The sequence below is a fragment of the Phoenix dactylifera genome, unplaced genomic scaffold (assembly GCF_009389715.1).
Source record: "Phoenix dactylifera cultivar Barhee BC4 unplaced genomic scaffold, palm_55x_up_171113_PBpolish2nd_filt_p 000178F, whole genome shotgun sequence".
In the NCBI taxonomy this organism is placed as follows: Eukaryota; Viridiplantae; Streptophyta; class Magnoliopsida; order Arecales; family Arecaceae; genus Phoenix; species Phoenix dactylifera.
Genome location: NW_024067711.1, coordinates 327,518 through 341,905, shown reverse-complemented (window position 1 = coordinate 341,905; position 14,388 = coordinate 327,518).

Below are 14,388 nucleotides of genomic sequence, written 5' to 3'. Positions count from 1 at the left end.
ACACAAGCGCATTATTGCTTGTCACCAGGAGGGGTCAATTCCATCTTGACTCACACACCGACTTCGCAAGTACTTGACTGCACTCAGTAACCTTCTATCACTGAATTATAAAATTCAGATAGTCGGTACCAAAATACAGTAAGTTGCTTGCTAGTCACCGTGGTGATCTCAGGTCGGAGGGATACATATACCCATATCTACTCAGAACATCTCTTGACAGCAGAGCATTCCGGAACTGATCACGTTCAGTGAAATGTACTCCTACACTTCACCTATATGGCATATCAGTGTCTCTACACTCCTTGGTTAAGAGGACATCCAATGATATGGCACACAATGATCTATTCTTCATAATGTTATGGTCCTAGTAATAGCATATCGTTTGGTTACGAACAGGTTTAAGGACTCATAGACAAATCCTCCTTTATCTTTTAAAAGAGTCATAAGGATTTCATCACATTACAAGAGTTCAAGAAGATGTACAAAATATATGCGATGAATAATGCCAAATAATCTTTTATTACTTTATTAATTCATATACAATTTAATTATCAACAGGCTGACAATTCCTAATTCGTGAATGATGGAGTCAATCCGAATGGGGAGGGAAGGTTGCGGATGCTTGGGAGGAGCTATCATGGCATGGAGTTGGAAATCCGGAAGAGGAGATGATTAGGAGAATTAGGAGAGGACGACGATGCTGGGGCGGAGGAAATCTTTCGTTCGCACGGGGAAGGAATGAGGAGGGGATCACGCAGGCTCTTCCAAAACAGGGAGGGGAAGAGAGTGGGAGATGAATGCGTGGGAGTTATTATATATATTTATATTATTTTTATATTTTATTTTTTATTTTTTTATTTGTTTTGAAAAGTGGTTGGGGTCCACTCGGATAGGTTGGAAGGGCTTGGTCCTGAATCTAAAATAGAGGAAGTTTGGACACATGGAGAAAATGGGAGAGGTCTCTGTTTTTGCTAGGTTGGGAAGCTTGGTGCACACGGGGAAATATGACGTGGACAAAGAAATGGATAGCTTCATGCACATGTGGGAGAAAGTAGTCCACACATGGAACAAATTGGGACTAGTTTGTGAAATGGGTTGACTCGACCTGCACACATATTAGACTAAACTAATATAAAAAATTAAACCAAATTGCATTACCTCTAATAATGCAATGAAGAGGGGAAACACATTGTCTTATGTTTAAATTTATGCATAACAATAATAATAAGTGCCATGTAAAGTAGATAAATTTATACATTATTTGGCACTTATCACTAGGACATGCTAGTATGGAATTAATATCAAAACTAGTCAAGAAGGATTTGATAAAGATGTGCCAAATTGATTTTTGAAAAAAAACAAAATCTGTGGACCATGCTCATTAGGAAAGCAAACAAAATCATCTTTCAAATCAAAGAATGTAGTATCAACCACTAAGCCTTTTGAACTCATACACATGGATTTATTTGGGCCTACTAGAACTGCAAGTCTAGGAGGAAAAAAGTATGGACTAGTTATAGTAGATGATTTCTCAAGATATACATGGATTTCATTTCTTACACATAAGAATGAAGCATTTTCAGCATTCTTGAAATATTATAAAAATATCATAACTGAAAAGAAGTTCACCTTAATTGCAATTCGAAGTGATCATGGAACTGAATTTGAAAATCAATATTTTGAAGAATTCTTAATGCAAATGGCATTTTCATCAATTTTCAGTACCTAGAATGCCTCAACAAAATGGGATTGTGGAAAGAAAAAATAGGACATTGGCAGAAATGGCACGCACGATATTGTGTAAGTCAAATCTTCCAAAATACTTTTGGGCTGAAGTCATAAATACTGCTTGCCATATTTTAAATGGTATTTTAATACGTCCTATAACAAAGAAAACTCCTTATGAACTTTGGAAGAATAAGAAACCAACTGCTAAATATTTAAGAGTATTTGGGTGTAGATATTTTATTTTAAACAATGGCAAGGAGGATCTAAGTAAATTTGATGCCAAGTCAGATGAAGGTATCTTCTTAGGGTACTCTACTTCTAGCAGGGCATATAGAGTATTCAACAAAAGAACTCTTGTAGTTGAAGAGTCAATTAATATTATTTTTGATGAGTCTGATAGTGAGTCTCCTAGGAGAGAAAGTACTTTTAATGATGATGCAGGAATTATTGAGTTTGAAAAATTGAATCTTAATGATGTGCCAAATCAAGAAAAGAAAGATGATCGTGTGCCACCACAATCTCAAGACTTGCCAAGGAATGGAGGTACGCACATGGACACCCAAAGACTTAATCATTGGTGATCTATCTCAAGGGGTAAGAACTCGATCCTCTCTTAGAAATTTAAATGACTATCTTGCTTTTGTTTCACAAATAGAACCTAAGACTTATGAAGAAGCTGAGAATGACATAAATTGGATTAATGCTATGCAAGAAGAATTAAATCAATTCAAAAGAAGCAATGTATAGACATTAATTGAGAGACCAAAGCATAATTCTGTAATTGGAACAAAATGGATTTTTAGAAATAAATTAGATGAAAATGGGGTAGTTATAAGAAATAAAGCTAGACTTGTAGCTAAGGGGTACAATCAAGAAAAAGAAATAGATTTTGAAGAAACATTTGCTTCCGTGGCTAGATTAGAAGCTATTAAATTATTTCTAGCTTTTGCATGCTTCATGGATTTCAAATTATATCAAATGGATGCAAAAAGTGCCTTCTTAAATGGCTATATAGAAGAAGAGTGTATGTAGAGCAACCTCCTGGTTTTGAGAATCATGAATTTTCTAATCATATATTTAGATTACATAAGGCTCTATATGGATTGAAACAAGCACCTAGGGCATGGTATGATCGACTAAGCAAATTTTTGTTAAATAATGATTTTAGTAGAGAAAATGTAGATAAAATATTTTTTCTCAAGAGAAAAGATAAAAATTTGCTAGTAGCACAAATATATGTAGATGACATAATTTTTGGTGCCACTAATGATAGTCTTTGCAAAGAATTTGCTGAATTAATATAAGGAGAATTCGAGATGAGTATGATGGGAGAACTAAATTTTTTTCTCGGATTGCAAATCAAGCAAACTAAGGAAGGCATCTTTATTCATCAAACTAAGTACACAAAGGAAATATTAAAGAAGTTTGGAAATGAAAATCACAAGGAAATAGGCACTCCAATGAACCCCACTAGTAAACTAGACAGATGAAAAAGGGAAAAGTATAGATATGAAGCTCTATAGAGGATTATTTGGATCTTTGCTTTACCTCACTGCTAGTAGGCCAGACATAGTATTTAGTGTGGGAATATGTGCTAGATATCAATCAGGTCCTAAGGAGTCACATCTAAGTGCTGTCAAAAGAATCCTTAGATATTTGAAAGGAACCACAAACATAGGATTATGGTACTCTAGAGACTCCTGTCTAGACTTGCTTGCATATTCTGATGCAGATTTTGCTGGATGCAAATTAGATAGGAAAAACACTAGTGGAACATGTCAATTCTTAGGGAATAACTTAGTATCATAATTTAGCAAAAAGCAGAATTCAGTAGCATTGTCAATGGCTGAGGCCAATTATATAGCTGCCGGAAGTTGCTGTGCTCAAGTACTATAGCTCAAGCAACAACTAGAGGACTATGAAATTAAACTAGACAACATTCCTATAAAGTGTGATAACACTAGTGCCATTAACCTTACCAAAAATTCAGTTCAGCACTCTAAAGCCAAGCATATTGAAATAAGGTATCATTTCATTAGAGATCATGTGCAAAATGGGAATGTATGTATTGAGCATGTATGTACCGAGAAACAATTAGCTGACATATTCACAAAATCTTTAAGTGAAGATAGATTCTGCATGCTTAGAAGGAAACTAGTCATATGTGATCCCTTTGATTAAACAAAAAAAAAAATTTGAAAGGAACAAGTTGTCTCATGATACTCTTCTCCCATTTTGAAAATTCCATGAAACATTAGTAAAATCATTTATTTATGGATACCTTACTCATATATCAATGTCCCATAAAGATTTGGGAAGGATCAGAAAGAAGGAGGAATTAAAAAAAAAAAAAATTGGCCTGAACTGGGGCCGACCCGAGCCAGAATGGGGTCGACCCCTCCTTGAGTCGACCCAAGAAATATCTGGGGTCGACCCAACGGCGGGACCCCATTTTTAAAAGGGGACCCGTGAGTCATTCTAGGGCACTATTTCTCCTTGTCCTCTTCCTAAAATCCTATTTTTCACTTTCCAATCCCTTCCAATCATCTCCAAGCAGTACTAGATTGCTTCCCTAAGCCGTTAGATCAAGATCTAAGGAAGCACTTGGTGAAAATGGGACCCAAGCGAGCCGTTGCTAAGCGATCCGAAAAAGTCTCACGGCCAACCATTGTAGAAAGGCATGCTAGAGATTCTTATACAATGCCTCCACAAGGTGAGACACGTGTAGAGCCTCCACCTCCTTCTCCTTCAATTCAACTTGTTAAATATGCGGGGAGACTGGTAACCATGGGGAGAAGGATCCATTCTGAGTTTTTGGATCAAGAAGGGTTCCGGTTGGGTGGTTGGATCCGAAGGCAAGGATGGGAGTATCTTTGCTTCCTAGATTTGGTGACCTACCCGGGCTTAGTTCGTGAGTTCTATGCCTTCCTAAAAGTTGGACCGGGAGGGCTTGTGTCTGAGGTTCGAGGAGTGCGGGTTCGTGTTTCCGAAGAAAGCCTAAGTGAGTTGCTTCATCTCCCTTACGAAGGAACCACACCAGAAAGACCAGAGAACAAGTTGAGGGCTCTACATATAATTTTTGAGAGAGATGACTTTGACTATTTAGAAAATTTAGTAGCTAGCTCTCTATCAGTTGAGATGAGGTTATTGCATAACTTCATAGGTTGGATATTGTTTCCGAAGAGTGGAAGATTCGATCACATATCTGAGCGAGACATGGTCATTATGGAGCATGTCATTCAGGGCATTCTCCTGAATCTTCCAGCTATGATGATCAGGCAGATGTGAGAGGCCATATGCAAATCGAGAGTTTCTTTGCCCTACTGTATGATACTCACCCTGATATTTAGGCAGCATGATATATGTGTGGAGGGAGAGATATCCAAACATCTGTTATTTACCGACACCTACACCGCACGGTCCTTAGTTCGCATGGGTTATGAGAAGGTGGACGGTCAGTGGGTGCGTGGAGGTGCAGGGATACATGCACCAGAGGGTGATGCACCAGAGATTGGAGACTCTATTCCTGAGCCTGAGATACCTGCGGATCATCCTACAGCACCTTCAGAGGCTGGGCCTTCATCATCCACACCTACGGGATGTACAGAGGAGTTTTGGAGTAGGATGACTGAGCTTGTGTCGGCTCAGGTGAGGATCCTCTCTGATGGCATGATGCGCAAGTGGACAGTATGACTGCTGAGATTAGAGGCCTCCGAGACCAGGTGACAGCATTAGAGAGAGAGAGGCTCATGGTCCATCTATGTCCCGAGTAGCTGAGTCAGAGGTTTCGGCACAAAGTCACCCAGCTCACCGAGGTCCACGATAGACTCAGTCCCATCAGGCCAGACCTCCTCTCGCCACTTATGCTAGGAGGATGAGGACTAGATCACAGCCCTTGGATTCCTCCTAGGCCCGATGATAGCACTACAGGAGTCCATCATGATTAGTGCCTAGGATTTATCTAGTTCTCATATGCATTTTGCTTTGTTGATGTACTTTGCACCTTAATTAAAGAATATTGTACTTTTGGCATTAGTGTACTACAATATTTTCTTTTGATCAATGAATTTGGATTTTATTGTTTATTGCTTTTACCTATCTATTGCTATACATTCTTTTGATGATAACAAAAAGAGGGAGAAATAAGAAAAGAAAGAAGCTGCGATATAGGGGGAGAAATAAGTTTGCAAATTATAACAAGAGATGATATTCATTTAAGGGGGAGCATATTGTAACAATGAAATTTTTCAAAACAAGTAAGTCTGAATTTTCAATCAAAATTTCTGAATTTGGCACATACTTCTCATGCCTCGATACATAACCTAAAACTCTTGCTTAATCTCAAATTTTTGAAGTTTCATCTTTAATAAAATACAAAAGAAAGGGGGAGAAAATCAAAAGTTCAAATTAACAATATTTGGATGAAAGAGGGGGAGTCTTCACTTTCAAATTTGAAAAGCTGAAATTCAGCAACTTGAGCTCTTCTCAAAACAAAACTCCTAATTTTAATATAAGTGTCAATCTGCTCATCCTCAATGTTTTGTAATCATCAAAAAGGGGAAGATTGAGGATGATAGTGTTATTTCGATGATTAACACAACCATTGAGGGAATATCAAATTAATAACACAATTCAACGTGATACATCACTAATGAATACTACACCCTCGATACATTCATAATATCTAAGAGAATGAGATCATGACATCTTCCAATGATTACCAACAAGATAAAATTTGTAGTAGAAAAGGGATAGAGAACTCTTAATTCTAATTCAGCAAAGTTTCAAGTGAAAGTTTCAAGTGAAATATACTCTTAAGGGCAAAACAGTGATTTTCATTGTTAAGAGTATGTAGCTCTATCGTGGCATACACTCAAAAATTGTTTGAAATATATTTCATTGATTATATAAATTAGTCTAACCTTAAGATGCAGAAAAGTGTGGATTGAGTCGACCCCAAGCTAAGTGGAGTCGATCCTGGCACACCATGGAACCATCTGGCACATCCCTGCAAAAATGGCTCAGATGAACAGTGAGTGGAGTCGACCCCATGTATCCTTCAGCCGACCCCAAAGAACCTTGAGCCGACCCCAGTTTGAAACCTCAAGAAAACAACTCTCTGGAATTTACTGAGAGGGTCGACCCCAAGATTCCTTGAGCCGACCCCAGGAACACTTGAGTCAACCCCAATGGAGCCGACCCCAACTGAACATGAGTCGACCCCAAGGTTATGCGTTCAAAACCATGTCTCTGGAATCCCTGAGAGGGTCGATCTCAAGAAAGCTTGAGTCGACCCTAGTAAAAACAACCGAAAATACAAGCTTCTGTGATTCCTGAGAAGGCCGACCCTACTGTTGCAGGGGTCGACCCCAGAGAAAGTTGGGTCGACCCTAGAGGAAGTTGAGTCGACCCCAAGTCTGATGAACAGTAAGTTGAGTCGACCCAGGAAAGTTTGGGTCGACCCCAGCACGGGCAAAGGCATAACGGCTAGTTCTGCATAAGTGCTTTTTGACCTCCCAACGGCTAGTAACGGATAGTTTTTCAAATCTAACCAATGGAGAGTGACCAATAGAGGTGGGCAAGTATTTAAAGTGACACTATTCATCAGAGGAAGTAATCTTTTGCCAAGAAATCAAAGTTCATTCAAGAAAAAGCAAGCCCTAGCATTCTTCATCAAAGTTCTCCATTTAAGTCTCAAAAAGAAGGTGGTTGAGTAATCTGAATGTGCATTCAACAACTCCACCAAACCATTGTGAAGTGAAGGAACCTTGGCAAAGAAGAGAAGAGCTCCCTCAAAGCGATAACTATTTTCTCATCTCTTCTATTAGTGTAAAATTGTTATATTTGCTCATTTAGGAGTTTCAAACTCTTTCTTCGTTATTACTTTGTAAGGTTTGTTGGTGAGCCCGTAAAACCAATGGTGAAGGTTTGTTGGTAAGCCCGCAAAACCAACATAGGTTTTTGGTGATCCCGAAAAATCAAAGTGTAAAGATTTTTGGATTGTGAGCCCGAAAAATAATCCAACTGTAATCCACGGGATTATAGTGAATTTCCAAGGGGACGCTTGGGGAGTGGACGTAGGTGCTTCGGAGAGCGCCGAACCACTATACTTCTTGTGTGTTTGTATTGTGTATTGTTCTAACTTCACTACACGCACTCAATTAATATTAACTAAACCACTCACTCATCAATTGACTTAATTAAAGGATTAAAAACTTAGAAAAACCAATTCACCCCCCCCCCCCCCCCCCCCCTCCTTGGCTTGTCACCTTGGGCAACACTTTAAGAAAGGGAAGAAGAAAAATAAAAATCAAAAGAAAAAGGTGCATCGTGCTGAGCAGAGTCAGACTAAGAAGAAAAAAGCTGATCAAAGTAAGGCTAAGTGCTTCTTCTGCAAGAAGCAGGGGCATTGAAAGAGGAACTGTCCTCAATACATTGCCTCTCTTGACCCGAACAGGCCAAAGAAAAGATGCAATCAGTAGCAGATCAAGGTACTTATATGATAACACCTTGTAATTCCTCAATTTATGATAATTCGATCTGGGTATTAGATACCAAAAGTTCTTTAAATATGTATAATTCGTTGCAGGGACTACAGGTCAGTGAGATATTTGAAGAAAGCGAAAGGTTCCTAAATGTTGGAGATGGAAGATCGATTCTAGTTCTAGCTTTAGAAATTCTGAAACTTGTATTCAATTCTCAAATAATAGTCTTAAGTGACTGTCACTTTTGTCCTTCTTTTCTATTGAATGTAATTTCTGTAGGCCTTTTGTGAAAGAATAGATGCCCTACAAGCCAATCGCAATATGTATTGCGAAGGGTTTTCTTTTGATTTTCCAAACATGTACATGACATTTAAATATGAATAAAGGCATTGTCTTTTATCATATGCTGTTGATTATATTTGTGATAAATTTCTTAGATTAAGACAATGGTTTTGAGGCTATAATGAGATCATACTAGTGAGACCTAAAACCCTAAAACTCTAATCTTAAATATTTTTCCAGTCATTGGTACATTGAGTCGGGGATCAATATTACTGGAAAGACTGGCACATCTTATGTATACTCGATGTAGAGGGTGATTGATCTCACAATCACTTGTGTGAGACACTAATACAAAGATGTGGGTGCTCATTAGAGGAATGAGTTCACTGAATTGACCAGCCATGAGAACATCTTATGGATTCTTACTTAATTGTCAAAAGATAGTTCTCATAGTAGGAGTTGTGCAAGTGATCCTTAGACCTGAGATCACCATGGTACCTTATGCACTTGAACCTATGTTTTGGTTTACCCTCATTCACGACATTGCGTTGTGTACGGAGTATTCTGGATATGGTGGATTTTGTACGAAAGTTGTGAGTAAGTCAACAAGGAATCAGTCACTTCTAGTAAGAGAAGGTAACATCCTACTTACTCTAATCTTATGATGATTCAAGAAGCCTTTGATCAAAGCAAAATGAAATAGAAAGAGTTTCTAATGTTTCATTGTTTGAATTATCATATAAAAGATTGAGAAAGATATGAATAAGTGATTGAGTTTGATATTGATCCATACTCATGCACTTATTCAGGATGTAGTATGACTGAGGGATTGAATTGCACGGTAACTTGCCACTGAAGGGTATGTTTGGATTTGTCCAATACATTCCTCATCTTCCGGGTAGACATGATACGTTGCTAGACGTCAATCCTGTCTTGTGGGTTGATCGAATCAAAGAGTTTGATTAGATCAAAGCATCAGAAAGGTTCTGATTGCTAAGTCAGGTTTAGCACTGAATTGGACCTAAATTGGATTAGAGGTATTCTAATCAAGTTAGGTCAACTTGCACCTGCACCTACTGCTGGCTAAGATAAAAAACCCAATAGGTCACACACAAGGAAATTGATCCAGGGTCTAATTGGATTAGATCATGTTTGCAAGATGAACATGCTAGCACGTGTTGCAAATCCTAGCTCCTGATTCAAATTAAATTCGAATCTCATTCTTAGATTAGGTTGATCTAATATGATTAAATCATGACCTAATATGGGTTAGCCAAGAGTTGGAACCCATTTGGCTTTAATTAGACCTGATTTAATTAGATTTAATGTTTTCTTTAAGTTGGTTAAATCCAATTGGATTGGATTTGATAGGGCCTTCACTTCTGGACCATTGGATTGCTTCCTGGATGAAGGATCTGGTCCACTGGTTGGCGCCTTATTCTGGACCATTGGATGGCTCCCTGTGTCACGTACGAAGGGATTTCAGAGCGAAATCCCAACAACGTGCGGCTCGGTCTACCGAAGATAACCGATCAGCCTTCCTAGCGTGGGTACCTAGTCTCTATGACTTAGGTCACGCCTAACAACAATAATGCAGCGAAGCACAACACCAGAAAATACCACAAAGGAGAAGGAGAAATATAGGGGAAGAGAACTTTATTGAATAACCATTCAACTGATTACAATAAGCTCTCCTGGCCTCTCCAGCTCTACTGGATACCAATCCCTCCCCTTTGAGGGTCCTCCTATAGAGGAGCAACCTCCAGTTATAAGTCCCTCACGAACTCAACTTCCCCAGCACAAGATAAGGATGAATTCTAGATAAGATAGGAAAACCCCGATTCCCACAGGATTCTGCGCAATCAGGTAAAACAGCCAAGTTCGTACGCCAAACGAACTCGGATTACTATGAAACTGGATTTGTTGGATTTGGGACAAAAAACCATTCCAGATGGCACCTTTCCCACTTTGAACGGACTTCTGTAGAGTTTTCAAAATGCCCCTCAAAGTGAAAGCGCGTGGAAACAGCGTTACAGCCACGTCTTCTAACCATACATGTTTTTAGTTGTAAAAACATGTTAAAACGTGTCCCTTGCCTTCTGGAGACTCATGCCATGTTCCTCCATCAGTGGCACACATTTCCATGCATCCTAATTTCCCGGATTCAGTCCATGCTTCGAGATAAGCCCACAACGCTGAATCAGTCTCGTTGCAGCAGCTTTACTCCTAATGATGAACCAGCATGTATTCTCAACAATACACGCATTGGAGCACATGCCCACGGCCCCATGCTCTTGAGTATTCCTCCTAGATCTTGCACACGTTTCCCTAGGTGATCCTAGGGCCCAAATTTGGTCTCCAAGTTGCCCAAATCTCTAGAGACCACCGTCAGACCTCGAACCCGTCCAGCGACCGGATCTGGTTTATACCTTGATCCACGTCCGGTCCAGCCTCAATTCGAGGAGCCGTGACACCCTCCCCCACCTAAGCCGAAGTCGCCCCTGACGAGGCTAGGCGGTACTCATTGATGATGTCCTTGAACTGCCATAGTTCGTCACCATATTCCCAGCTTGCTTCTGAATCCGATAGTCCTTTCCATCGGACTAAGTATTGCACACGGTTATCCTTTTTTCTATCCGTCTTGATTTCAGAAACCTTCTTGGTGTAATGAACTCGTAAGGCCATTGGAGCTCGCCCACTTCGAGCCCGAGAAGGGTCAGTTGTGTCCTCTTTGAACGGTTTCAACAGGGACACGTGGAACACCGAGTGCACTTTCAGCTTGGAAGGCAGCGACAATCGGTATGCTGTCTCTCCAATTCGATGTGTGATGATGAAGGGACCTTCATACCTCCTCACAAGTGCTTTGTGGTAGCCCGACTTCAATTTCATGTGATGGTAAAGCTTCACCAATACCCGATCACCAACCTGAAATTCAGCTGCCCGCCGCTTTATGTCAGCCCACTTCTTCATCCGTTTGGTCGCCTTCCACAAGAAGACCTGAACCAAATCTGTATCCTCCTTTAGATCCCTCATGAACCTGTAGGCGGTCGGACTACGTCCCATGTAGTCTGCTGCGATACTTTTCGGAGTGTCTGGTTGCAGCCCTGTAATCACCTCGAATGGTGATTTACCTGTCGACTCCGATCGCTGTAAGTTGTAGCTGAATTGGGCTTGGTCCAAGAGTCGTGCCCAATCCCACTGGTTGGCACTCACATAGTGCCTCAAATACATCTCCAATAATGCATTGGTTCGCTCAGTTTGGCCATCGGTCTGAGGGTGGAAGGCCGTGGACATCTTCAGCTCCGTTCCGAGTATCCGAAATAACTCCGTCTAGAACCTCCCCGTGAAGCGAGCATCGCGATCAGAAACGATACTCTGCGGTATCCCCCAATATTTCACCACATATGTGAAGACCAACCGTGCCACGTCCTCCGCATGGCAAGAAGTAGGTGCTGCAATGAAGACTCCGTACTTCGAGAAGCGATCCACCACTACCATGATAGAGATGTTCCCATCCACCAGAGGTAGCCCGATGATGAAGTCCATGGAGACACTCTCCCACAGACGCTCTGGTATAGGTAATGGCTCCAACAACCCTGCAGGCCGTCGATGTTCCACCTTGTCTTGTTGGCATTGTAGACAAGTGCGAATATACTCCTCGATGTCATCCCGCATCTTCGGCAAATAGTAGTTATGTTCTATGAGAGCTTGGGTCCGATGCACCCCCTGATGTCCCGCCCACATAGAATCATGGTGTTCTCACACCACCTCGCGCCTCAGCCCTCCGCCTGAAGGCACATAGGCACGTCGCCCTCGTGTCAAAATTAGCCCTCCTTCGGTCCAGAAACGGCGCGCCTTGCCGTCTTTGATGAGTTCACCCATGGAAGTGGCCCACTGATCCTTCTCCATCTCGGTTTTGACCCTCTCCATTAGGTTACTTGCTGGTCCGGAAAAGGAAGAGACTGCAGCCAGCTGTGCCTTCCTACTCAAAGCATCAGGGACTGAATTAGTTCGGCCCGGCTTGTACTCGATGTCGAAATCGAATTCAGCCAGAAACTGCTGCCATCTCGCCTGCTTGGGGGTGAGTTTTGGTTGGGTCTGAAAGTAGCTTGTGGCCACGTTATCCGTACGCTCCACAAACTTAGATCTGAGGAGGTAATGACGCCAGGTTCGAAGACAGTGCACAATTGCAGTCATCTCCTTTTCATGAACCATATACCTGCGCTCGGTGTCATTCAACTTCTGACTCTCGTAGGCCACAGGGTGCCCTTCCTGCATGAGCACCCCTCCAATGGCAAAATCCGATGCGTCGGTGTGGACTTCAAAAGAAGTGGAAAAGTCCGGTAGCATGAGGACCGGCTCCACCATGACTGCCCGCTTGAGACAATCAAACGCCTCCTAGCATTGGTTTGACCACCGCCATGGTCGATCCTTCTTTAACAAATCCGTCAGTGGGGCGCATAACTTCGAATATCCGGTGATGAACCTCCTATAGTAATTTGCCAAGCCAAGAAAAGAGCGTAAATGTGTAACCCGTGTAGGTACCTCCCACTCGGCTATGGCTGAAATTTTCGAGGGATCCATCATGAGCCTTCCATCCCCAATGATATGCCCAAGGAACGGCACCCTGCGCTGCGCAAACACACACTTCTCCCACTTCACAAAGAGTTGGTGCTGCCGTAGGGTAGAGAAGACTTGCCTCAGGTGTGCCACATGCTCATCCAACGTCCGGCTGTACACAACAATGTCATCCAAGTATACTACCACGTATTTATCGATGAAGTCATGGAGTACACGTTGCATCAAAGCACAGAAAGTTGCTGGTGCATTGGTGAGGCCGAAAGGCATGACAAGGTACTCGAAGCTCCGTACCTTGTCACACATGCAGTCTTCTCAATGTCCTCCTCCGCCATGCGAACCTGATAGTACCCGCTGCGAAGATCCAACTTGGAAATCCATCGTGCCTTGCCAAGTTGATCAAACAAATCATCAATCTGAGGAATGGGGTACTTGTTCTTCCCCGTGAGCTTGTTGAGAGCCCTGTAGTCGATGCAGAGTCTCAACGAACCATCGTGCTTCTTCTGAAAAAGTACCGGTGCTCCATACGGACTCTTCGAAGGTCGAATGAACCCGCTGTCCACCAACTCCGTTAGCTGCCTCCTCAGTTCCTGGAGTTCAGGTGGGGCCATCCTATATGGTGCTTGAGCTGGTGGACGTGCTCCATGCACCAAATCAATCCGATGATCAATTTCTCTTTTTGGCGGCAATTGCTTGGGTAACTCGGGGGGCATCACATCCCCGAATTCAGTGAGAACACCCTCGATGGACGCTGGAATCTCCTCTCCTTCCAGTAGTTCTTCCTCCTGAAGGGATGCAATATATATTGGAAGTCCCCTTCTCAGTCCCTTAGCAAGTTGCATCGCCGATAGGACTCGCTGCAGAGTCCCTTTAACTCGCTTCCCTGAAACTACGCAAGCTCCACTCAGATTCAAGACCACCACGACATCTGAATCCGGCTTTATCATGGCTTGTAGCTGGGTAAGCAAAGACATGCCGATGACCACCTCATAGTCGTCGATCGGGGCGACCACCGCTATCACCCGTCCGGTCCATGCGCCGAATTGGATCTCAACATCCTTCGACATTCCGCTGGTAGCCACTTCCGCGGACTTGACCGCCTTGAACGTGTGTTCATCATATTCAATCTTCAGATTTAACCTCTTTACCGTAGCTAGGTCCACGAAGAAGTCAGTGGCACCCGTATCAATGAGTGCCTGGAAGATGTGACCACCAATGCAGATAGGTGCATAGAGCAGACCTCGTGGCCCCTTGGCCTTCAGGGCATTGAGACTGAGTGAACCCATCCTTTGGTCGGTCTCTTGCTTCTCCTCCA